This window comes from Hemicordylus capensis, chromosome 2 (genome assembly GCF_027244095.1).
Source record: "Hemicordylus capensis ecotype Gifberg chromosome 2, rHemCap1.1.pri, whole genome shotgun sequence".
Lineage (NCBI taxonomy): Eukaryota > Metazoa > Chordata > Lepidosauria > Squamata > Cordylidae > Hemicordylus > Hemicordylus capensis.
In genome coordinates this window covers 238,615,654-238,626,763 of record NC_069658.1, presented here as the reverse complement: position 1 = coordinate 238,626,763, position 11,110 = coordinate 238,615,654, and positions in this window count along the sequence as shown.

The following is an 11,110-nucleotide window of genomic DNA, read 5'->3' as shown; positions in this document are numbered from 1 at the left end:
ATAGCAGAGAAGAATGGTCGTAAATTATCATATTTTATTCGTTTGCCTGTTTGGATAACAAAGGAAAACAATCCATAGCCGTGCTGGTAAGGTGAAAAATTGGACATTAACTTCAAAGTAAGGTCCCACCAAGATGTTGTGATCCAGACTTTTCCCACAAGGTGATTCATAAAATGTTTTATATATTCTTGTATGTATATGATTCTATTCTTCTGCATCGTTGAATAGCAAACATATATGTTGACTTCACTTTCTAGGTGGAATAAGGTAGTGTCTGCCCCCATTTCAGGGATGCTTTGAGAGAAGGCAATGCAAATACTGCTCTCAGTGAGCAGAGGTGTTATAATCCTTCTGAATATTTCTCCGTTTTCATTGTGTGCAGCAATCAGAGCAATCCAGGTCCATCTGAAATGCAGGAGCAGTTTGACAATCCCCCGGTACAGGGTTTCCTCCTTTGGGACCATCCGATAGAAATATGGGAAATGAGCTTTATCATTCAGACCGTGGGAAACAAAAGCATAACTGACCTAGGAAGGAATAGATGAAATGGGTGATTTTGTTTTCCTTTCAGAACCAAGCATATTATTAATAAAATAACTGCAAAGTGATTTTAGGTCCCCAGAATCAGTTTTATATTAAAGGTGAGACAGACAGTCTGAATTCCACCTTTATACGCAGAAATTGGAGTGAGTATGTACCATGGGTTATAATTAGAAAAAGGCCCAATAGATTGTTTTAAAACTTGGCAGTATGGGAGAGGTGAGTTTGAGGATGATCCATCCTGATTTTGAGGTAAAAGGGATAGGAAATTGCTGATTTATAGAAGTATAATTTTTGACAAGTGTGACTTCAGAAGTTTGAGAGATTCTTGTCATTTTTCTCCCTCTTGCAGGGTTTGGACTTAATTAGGTAATTTCTTCCTTTGTACCCTGCCTTTTGGAAACAGATGTTTTTTGTGTGTGAGATCAATGGAGACATCTAGTACATGCTGTTGGGTGATTGCCACCTCACTGCTCCAAATGTGGCCTGCATAAGATGCCTGATCTTGTAGAAGTGAGTGAGGTTTACAAAGGAGGAAACACATGACCTTGCCTCAGTCCACAAGCCTCTGGCCAAGAGATAGCAGAAAGTAGATAGCTGTGGGAAAGGGCAGAAATGGCAGTCTTCTCAGTGAAGAAGAAAGGCTGCCACTTTTAATAAGCAGAAGTTCACAACCCTTAAGAAGCCTTTAGGAGGACATCCAGTGACAGATGAGGGTAGAGGGCTTCCAGTGCTCCATTTACCAGTTAGTCAAAGAAGGAGTATCTGAGGTCCTCCTTCATCCACAAAGGAGTAGGAGCTGTGGTGGGGAGGTGGCAGTCATCCAGGAGGCCACGATATTACCTTGACATATTACCTTACATTAGCAGTGATATTTCACGTTTGAACAAACACCATTAAAATGCATGCAGAAAGTTGTGCAGTATGCCAGCCACTGTGCTTGTAGAGATTGATTGATTGATTGATTCATTCATTCATTCATTCATTAAGTGCCATCAAGTCGGTGTCGACTCTTAGCGACCACATAGATAGATTCCCTCTGGCATGATCTGTCTTCAGCTTTGGCCTTTAAGGTCTCTCAGTGGTGCATTCATTGCTGTTGTGATCGAGTCCATCCACCTTGCTGCTTGTCATCCTCTTCTTCTCTTGCCTTCAACTTTTCCCAGCATGATGGACTTCTCAAGGGAGCTGGGTCTTTGCATACTGTGTTTGAAGTATGATAGTGTGAGCCTGGTCATTTGTGCCTCGATTGAAAATTTTGGATTGATTTGTTCTATGATCCATTTGTTTGTTTTCCTGGCTGTCCATGGTATCCTCAAAAGTCTTCCCTAGCACGGTAAAAACCATTGTCTGGACGATTCTAATCTTTGTAGGTATAGACACATCACAACATCTAAATATCCTTTCCAAAGCCTTCATTGCAACCCTACCAAGTGCTAGTCTGCAGCATATTTCTTGACTGCTGGATCCTTTACTGTTGAGGGTCGATCCTAAAAGGCAGAAGCTATCCATCACTTAAATGTCTTCATTCTAAATTCTGAGGCTAGTTTCTATACCCGTTGACATTAGTTTAGTAGTTTTCTTTACATTTATTCATAGTCCCATTTTTTCACTATGCTCCCTGACTTTCCTCACTAGAGTTTGCAGATCATCCACATTCTCAGCTATCAGAGTGGAGTCATCAGCGTAGCACAGGTTATTGAGGTTTCTTCCTCCAATTTTAAAACCATGCTCATCTTCTCCCAATTCAGCTTCTCTCAGTATATTTTCAGCATATAATATGAATAAATAAGGAGAAAGTATACAGCCCTGTCTAACTCCTTTGCCGATCTGGAACCAGTCTGTTTAACCATGTTCTGTCTGAACTTTGTCTTCCTGACCTGTATAGGTTTCTCATGAGAACAATGAGATGTTCTAGGACACCCATTTTACTACGGATTTTCCATAACTTGACATGGCCAACACAATCAAAGGTTTTTCTGTCGTCAATAAAGCACATATCGAGGCTATTCCCACGAGCAGCAAAAATTGGGCTAGGAGAGCCAAGCCCAATTTTTGCTGCTCGTGTAAATCACCGGGCTCACAGGCGAGCCTGGTGGCTTACAAGCAGCTAGCCCGCTTAGGTAGCCCACCCCTTAAACCGCATTTGCGGAGCGAGCACTCCGCAAACCCAGTTTTTAAAATCGTGAGTAGCTGCGGCTCGGCTCCGCACTGCAGGTATTCATGAGTAGACCCCTGACCGGGAGGCTGAAAAGCAGCCTGCTCGGGGGTCTCTCCAGCATGCTAGGCATGCTCGCACAGGGCATGCTGGAGCTTCCGGGAGCTGCATGGCCCCCAAACTCCCCAGCCCTGGCCGGCTGAGTGACGGAGCCAGCAGTTGTGTGGGCGGCCGCTGCGGTTGCCGAGAGCAGACCGTTGGCTTGTCTGTGGGGAGAGTGGGCTAAGCCCGCTCGTGTGAAGAGCCTCACCGACTTCTTTTTGGTATTCTTTGGCTTTCTCGATTATCCACTGTGCATCAACAATGATGTCTCTTGTTTCTCAGCCTTTTCTGAAACTAGCTTGAACATCCAGCATTTCCCTTTCCATGTAGGGCTCTAATCTGCACTGGATAATCCTGAGCATTATTTTGCTAGCATCTGAAATTAAGAATATGGTGCAATGGTTTGGGCAATCTGTTAAGTCTCCTTTCTTTGGTATGGGTATACTGACCTCTTCCAGTCTGTTGACCACTGTGTCGTTCTCCAAATTTGCTGGCATAGTTTGGTTAGAGCCTTGACTGATTCTTCTTCTGTTGCCTGCCATATTTCTGTAGCTATTCCATCAATTCCTGTAGCCTTCTGTCTTGGTAATGACCGGAATGCTGATCTAACTTCATCTTCCCGTACTAGAGGTTCTTGCAAGTATGGAATATCTTCTAGAGTATCTTGGATGTGGATGTCCCTGCTGTAAGTTTTTTTTAGCCAGGCTTTTAGTAATTTTTGAATGTTTTACATTATTTTAAAGTTTTGTTTTAATAGCTGTTTGTTTTGTTTTTATTGTATTTATTTTTAGGAACATAGGAACATAGGAAGATGTCATATACCAGGTCAGACCATTGGTTCATCTAGCTCAGTATGTCTACACAGACAAGCAGCAGCTTCTCCAAGGTTGCAGGCAGCAATCTCTCTCAGCCTTATCTTGTAGATTATGCCAGGGAGGGAACCTGGAACCTTCTGCTCTTCCCAGAATGGCTCCATCCCATAAGGGGAATATCTTAGAGTGCTCACACATCAAGTCTCCCATTCATATGCAACCAGTGCAGACCCTGCTTAGCAAAAGGGACAAGTCATGCTTGCTACCACAAGACCAGCTCTCCTTTGTGAACTGCCTAGAGTTTTTGCAGTCAGGTGGTATATAACTTAAATTATTAATAAATAATAATGAGAATAATTTCCTTCAAACAACCAGGGATTGCTGCACTTTCTCACATTCCTACCATATATAAGAAAACATAGCTGTACACAACTAAAGAAGAAGTTAAACCTCCTGTGCCATGTATATTAGATTCCACCACAATTACATACCTGTGGGATTTTGTAGATGCTCAACATGTTTGAAATCTGGATGGAAATGTCAGAATGAGACCCTTCAAGAACAGCCAGCATATTCTTCTGTCTTCCACAGCTGTAGTTTGGAACATTTATATGCCCAGTAGACAGCAGGTCTACCATGGCATCAGAAGTCATTCTTATGTCATAATAATTCTTAAGAATGTTGTAGCCCAGAGTGATGTTGGGTAAAAGCCTAGGGTTCTGATTGATCTCCTGAACAGCGAATATGAAAGACAGGATGCACCAGTACCTTCTCATATCTCTTCTGCAATAAAATGTTTGCAATCATATTATCATTCTTCATTCAATTAAAGTGCTAAGCCAGTTCACATGATTCTAAATAGGGTACTACCCAGCTTTGGGAGCTGTGCATGGTCCTATTCCTTTTACTGTATGCTATGAAACCTATCTAGGGAGCAGCAGACCCTCTTCTAGACTCCATCAATCTTATCCTGACATTTATTTAACTAACTAACTAGCTAGCCAATTCCATGCTAGGGATCATTAGAAAGGGGATTGAACATAAAACAGCTAACATTATAATGCCCTTATACAAAACTATGGTGTGACCACACTTGGAGTACTGCGTACAATTCTGGTCACCACATCTTTAAAAGGACATTGTTGAACTGGAAAAGGTACAGAAGAGGGCAACCAAGATGATCAGGGGCCTAGAGCACCTTTCTTATGAGGCAAGACTACAACACCTGGGGCTTTTTAGTTTAGAAAAAAGGCGACTGCAGGGAGACATGCTAGAGGTCTATAAAATCATGCATGGCGTGGAGAAAGTGGATAGAGAGAGATTCTTTTCCCTCTCACACAACACTAGAACCAGGGGTCACTCCATGAAATTGATTGCCAGGAAGTCTAGGACCAACAAACGGAAGTACTTTTTCACACAACGCGTGATCCACTTGTGAAACTCTCTGCCACAGGACGTGGTGACAGCCAACAACCTGGATAGCTTTAAGAGGGGTTTGGATGACTTCATGTAGGAGAGGTCTATCAATGGCTACTAGTCAGAGGGCTGTGGGCCACCTCCAGCCTCAAGGGCAGGATGCCTCTGAGTACCAGTTGCAGGGGAGTAATGGCAGGAGAGAGAGCATGCCCTCAACTCCTGTCTGTGGCTTCCGGTGGCATCTGGTGGGCCACTGTGCGAACAGGATGCTGGACTGGATGGGCCTTGGGCCTGATCCAGCAGGACTGTTCTTAAGTTCTTATGCCCAAAACTCAGGTCTCTGGGATGTTTACAACAAAACAATAAAAAGAACAAGTAAAAAGGTTAAAACATTACAACAATTTAAAATTTATAATGATAAAACTATTTAAAAACTATCAAACTATTAAAACAGTATCTAATTAAAAGCCTGGGTGAAGAAATGTGTCTCAACTGCCTTTTAAAAAGTTGTAAGAGATGGGGAGGCTCTTATTTCAGCAGGGAGTGTGTTCCAAAGCTTTGGGGGAACAATGGAGAAGGCCTGTCCCTGAGCAGCCACCAGACGAGCCAGTGGCAACTGCAGATGAACCTCTCCTGATAATCTCAATGGGCGGTGTGGTTCATAGCGAAGAAGACGTTCTCTTAAATACCCAGGGCCCAAGCTGCATAGGGCTTCATTCATTCATTCATTCATTTGATTTCTATACCAACCTTCCAAAAATGGCTCAGGGCAGTTTACACAGAGAAATAATAAATAAATAAGATGGATCCCTGTCCCCAAAAGGCTTACAATCTTTATAGGTTATAACTAAGATCTTGTATTTTGCCTGGAAACCTATTGGCAACAACCAGTGTAGCTCTTTTAAGATAGGAGTGATATGATCTCTCTGAGATGACCCTGAGACCAACCTGGCTGCCCCATTCTGGACCAATTGCAGTTTCCAGACTACATATAAAGGCAGCCCCACATAGAGCACATTGCAGTAGTCAAGTCTGGAGGTGACCAGCAGATGTACTACTGTTTTGAGGTCATTTATCTCAAGAAATGGACACAGCTGGCATATCAGCCGAAGCTGATAAAAGGCACCTCTGGCCACTTCCTCAACCTGGGACACCAGGAGAGGTTTGTATCCAGAAGCACCCCCAGACTGTGTACCTGTTCCTTCTGGGGAAGTGTGACCCCATCCAGAACAGACAGATCAAAATCATCCCCTGAGTTCCAACCCTGCACAATAAGTACCTCTGTCCTATCTGGATTCCATCTCAGTTTGTTCCCTCTCACCCATCACTGCCTCCAGACAGGCATTTAAGGAGGTTATGCCTTCTCCTGATGATGTTGACATGGAGAAAAAGATTTGGGTGTCATCAGCATATTGATAACACCCTGTACCAAATCTCCTGATGATCTCTCCCGGTTTAAACATAACACTTTACTGTTAAGATTACTTCTATGTGACTTTTCCTTTTTACAGTTAGGGTGCCTTGCTCGGTTACTTTGTTCTGTTTCAGACCTGACTCCCAGATGAGGATTCCCCAGGTCTTTTATTTCAAAAAGAAAATGGGCTTTCCTTCAGAGTGCGGAACTTCCTCTGCTTCCACCAAAAACTCACTCTTTTTCTTCTCCCTTCTTCAGAAAAGTCACTTTCTTGATTAGTCCAATTTTTACTTTCCAAGCCTCAAGTCTAATGCTCTCACCACCCCGAGGCTTTAAACACAGGGCTTTTACTCCGAATCTCCTCCGGCATGGAGTGAGCCAGTCCACATATTAGCTGTATTTCCCCCAAAGTCACTGCAGGCTATCAGGGAGCAGTACAGACATGACTCTCCCCACCCCCCACCGTCGCCCGAATCAAGGCTGTGCATTCTGGCTTAGCCCAAAGCATGTCCAGCTTTAAAAAATCCTGTATTTCCAGTGGCTTATGGTGGGGGCGGGGACCCCAAGTCTTCTGCTATGCTCCGATGTTGTTGTTTTATATGCGGAGGGGCCTTTGTCGATAATTCAACTTACTTGCACTTTTGTGTTTTGTTTTTTTTAAAACAATTTTGCTGGGTGGACTTCTGTAACACCAAGGGTGAGCAAAGGAGAGTTTGACAGCTCAGTCTGCTGTGTTATTTGAGTGATTTGCACTGGGGGTGGTGGGGGAGGGGTTGTGTCAGATTGATGCAATTGTGTGAAGGGAGTCCAGAAGCGGAAGGGGAGGGAGGGAGAAATTCCTGAGTTCAACACAAGCACATGCAAAATGTGTATCTTCCTATGCTTTCAAGTTTGGTCACCATAGGAACACAGCTTACATGTGCAGATGTTTGGAAGCTTAACAATGGAGACTGCAGGTTAGATGTAACCTGAGCCCTTTGTGTCTCAGTTGATTTTTCTTCATTACAGAGAGATAGCAATGATTTCACAAAGGGAAGTTCATTATAAAGACCAGCAAAGATTTGGGTCAGATTCGGCAGCTTGGGGTTAAGCGTTTTGTTGCTTTGACTTGTCAGTTTTGTGGAAATCTGGCTGGCTGTCAAACAAACAAACAAAAAAAAGTAATATTGAAGGAAGGCACCTCACTCCTCCTAGGATATGATTGGTTGGAGGGGGGAAACCAGAGCAAGCAGTGGGAACGCACATAGGAGAAAGATCACAGGGAGTGCGGGGAGGAGCCCATGTCTATGTGAACTGTCCAGCTAATCCCCCCAAATAAACTGCCTCGAATCTACTGCAAAGTAGATTCACTCCTCAGATACCATGGCATAAAGCCATGTGTGAATAACTCCCTCCTTAACTGACAACCAATGGCTTTTCCTCTGCCTAACCATCTTCCATTCTAAACAGGGTTTTCCCACATTGCCTGCAGGGGTCCCACAGCTGCAGCCTCTCCTTGTCACTCAAACTCCTTCCACCTTTGACCTTCTGAACTTACTTACATTGTATTACGATCACATTTTACACAGTTCCATAACATTAACATAAGAATGCATACATATAACACATGAAAGTAACTGGGGGGGGGGAATACAAAGCATCACAGGCATCTCTAGGAAGTGATTGGAGGACCTGCACCTGTACAATTCCTACCCAGACACATCCCACCCCAGCTCAATGTCCATATGGAAGACCAAGGCACAATCTGGGTTCACAGAGCCTAATACGTAAAGTCAACATAATATACAAGGATCTAAAAAATCCTTACTGTTCATGTGGCATGAAAATCAGAGTGATCACTTTTAACTAGTAATATTGATGCTTTTTTGAAGCATGAATGGAAAAAATAGGAACTTGATATCTCCTCTTAAACCAAAAGGTGCTTTGATATTTGATTTATTTCTTGCATCTCACTTTCCTGTTATTTCTTGCATCTCACCTTTCTGTAACAGAAAAGTGAGATGCAAGAAATAAATCAAACTGGCATTATTATAAATCAAAAGTTATAAATAAATCATAGTTGTGTTATAATGTATAGTTCAAAATGAACCTCTTCAGGCAGCAGAATACAAAATTATCAGGATTAGGGAATGCATTATATAGTGGCTTCATGGTGATGATGCACTTCAAAAGGTCCTTCCCAAAAGCAACAAAAGTACAAAATGCAGACAGTGATTTAATCGGTATAGGTTCCAGATAATAGGAAAAGGTCCTGTTTTGTTTTTTTTAAGGATATTAAATCAGAAGAAGCTGGAGTAATATTAACTCCATCATCACATAATTACTTACAATTCAAGTCTGAAAGAGGGAGCTTTATTGAAGATGTTCCATTCAAAAAAAGCAGTTGTTACAGAGATGACCCCACTAATGCAGTAGTCTCCTGGCCTGTAATAGCTAAATGGTTCTGTCTGTTCCCTTATCAGAGTCCAGGGGCATTTTGCCTTCAGCCTCCCACAGGCTGACTGGGGCAGAAGTAGCAGCAAGATAATTCTGAGCAAGCCTGCCACAATAACTTCCCTTGTAGTTGCTCTCAACTTCATATCCCGCTAAAACGGCAGAAGCCAAAAACCCTCTACAAAGGCTGAGGCTGCCGTGACTTTACTAACATAGATGGACTTGGCATGGAATCAGATCTGAAACGGATGCTAATAAACCACACCAGCAGAGTATCTGCCTGCCCTACATCTCAGCCCAAGCTCACAGTGGCACAGGAGGTATTTGTGGACCAGACATTTCAGAAGCTGTTTCAGAGTTACCTCTTGCTGCTCTTGATTCTGTTATAGGTTTCATCTCAATCTGTCTCTCTCTCTCTCTCACACACACACACACACCCTTTGATTGTTGGTCAGAAGAGGACCAAATCACTATAATTTTGATAATTATAAAGGGGGGGAAATCACCACTTCAATGTTGTGGAACCTTTGTGTATCTCCTGCTACAGGTGCGCAGCTGGAGAAAAGGTGTTTGTGAGCACTCATAGATGTGGCTCTTGATTTTGACATAGGTCCGAAAGGAAGCAGGGAAGGGTCAAACCACACTCAATCCGTGGTTTGAGTCTTCCGTTTTCTGGGTTTTATGTAAATACCACACATGGTACATGAAATGATCCAAAAGAAGGACCCAAAAAGATCCAAAAAGAAGGCAAAATGTTAAAGTCCCCAACATAGTTCCCCAACAAAGTTCCCACTCTAGCTCCGCCAGGTCTACCTGCAAGACATCTGCATTACATAGTTGTGGAGATATGTAGAACTAATCAAAATTTAACGTGAACCTAGTTGCAAGTGCTGTGATAGATGTGCAGAATAAGGCGCTCTTACCCCAGGACCTTGGGGTGCCAGTCCATGGCCTCTGAGGTCCGGGGGCATCCAAATGTCTGGTGGGGCCTCCTGCTGCCACCCTGTGCCTGTCCTGCTGATTTCTGCCATAATTGCAGCCACCATATTCGCAGCTGGGGGGTAGGGGCTGAGCAGAGCCGAGCAGGCCTCCCCCCATGTGGCAGCAGCAGGCGGAGGAGTGCTGGGCCGGATGGATAGGTTGCAACACGCAATTCCAACTGTGCAGGTGTGCTGGAGCATTTCACAGTTCTCAAGGGCTGCTGGGCTGGAAGGACAGGCCCAACGGCTGCTCTGCCCACTGCTGCCACCACACAGGGGGAGGCCTGTTCAGCTCGTCTCACCCTCTACCCGCGCATGTGGCAGCTGCAATTATGGCAAAAATCAGTGCGGCAGGTGTGAGGCAGCAGCAGGCTTCTGAGGAGGCCCTCCGGGACCTTTGGAGGCCCCCAAAATTCAGGTTTCTTTTTTCCTTTAAAAAAAAATTAAAAACCTTCTTAAAAACCTAAAAAAATCAAAATGGGGCCTCGTGGTCATGGTAGTGGGGGCGAGGGTTGGGCTCTGAAGCCCTTCAGGTCTGGGCACCAAAACTACCGAGGTGCGCCAGTGAGCATAAGCCAAATATGGGCCATGGCCATACCCAAAGGTGCAGCTAGATATATTTGGAGCCTGGACCTAAAGGCCCTTTCCCCCCTCCACCCCCTGGAAAGATAAGCACCATCCCTGTGTGTGTGTGTGTGTGTGTGTGTGTAGTGCAGGTAAGTCGAAGTTGGCACCCCAAGCAAACAAGGGAGACACGCATTGGCTCGCTCACTGCAGCCATGTCTGCCCAGACACTGGTGCTGCTGCTTCTCCCACTCATCTCACTCCACACATGGCTGGCTCTGCCTGCTGTGTGGTCACCTGTTGCCATGGCTGGTGCTGCTTGGCCTGACCCAGGACCTCCAACTAGAGCAAGAGAGTTGGTGGCTGCCTGCCTCTCCCTCGCCTGCTCTGGGGAGGCCTGGCCTCACTGTAGCTCTGTGTCACGGCTTGCTCAGCTCCCTGGTGGCTCTCAGGCTAGTAACTCAGCAGACACTGTGCGGGACTAGACTTCCATCTCGAAGTCCAGGGTTAATAGGGCCTCTGGCCATACCAGTGCCATCACATCCGTAATTAATAACAGTTTTCATTCACAATGTATGAGACTGAAAGCTTTCTTATATTAGCCTCTAATAGACTGGTGTTTCCAAAATAAATATATTGATTTCATCACGGCTGTGCTCAACATCAGTTGCCACAACTGAAAAGCATATGC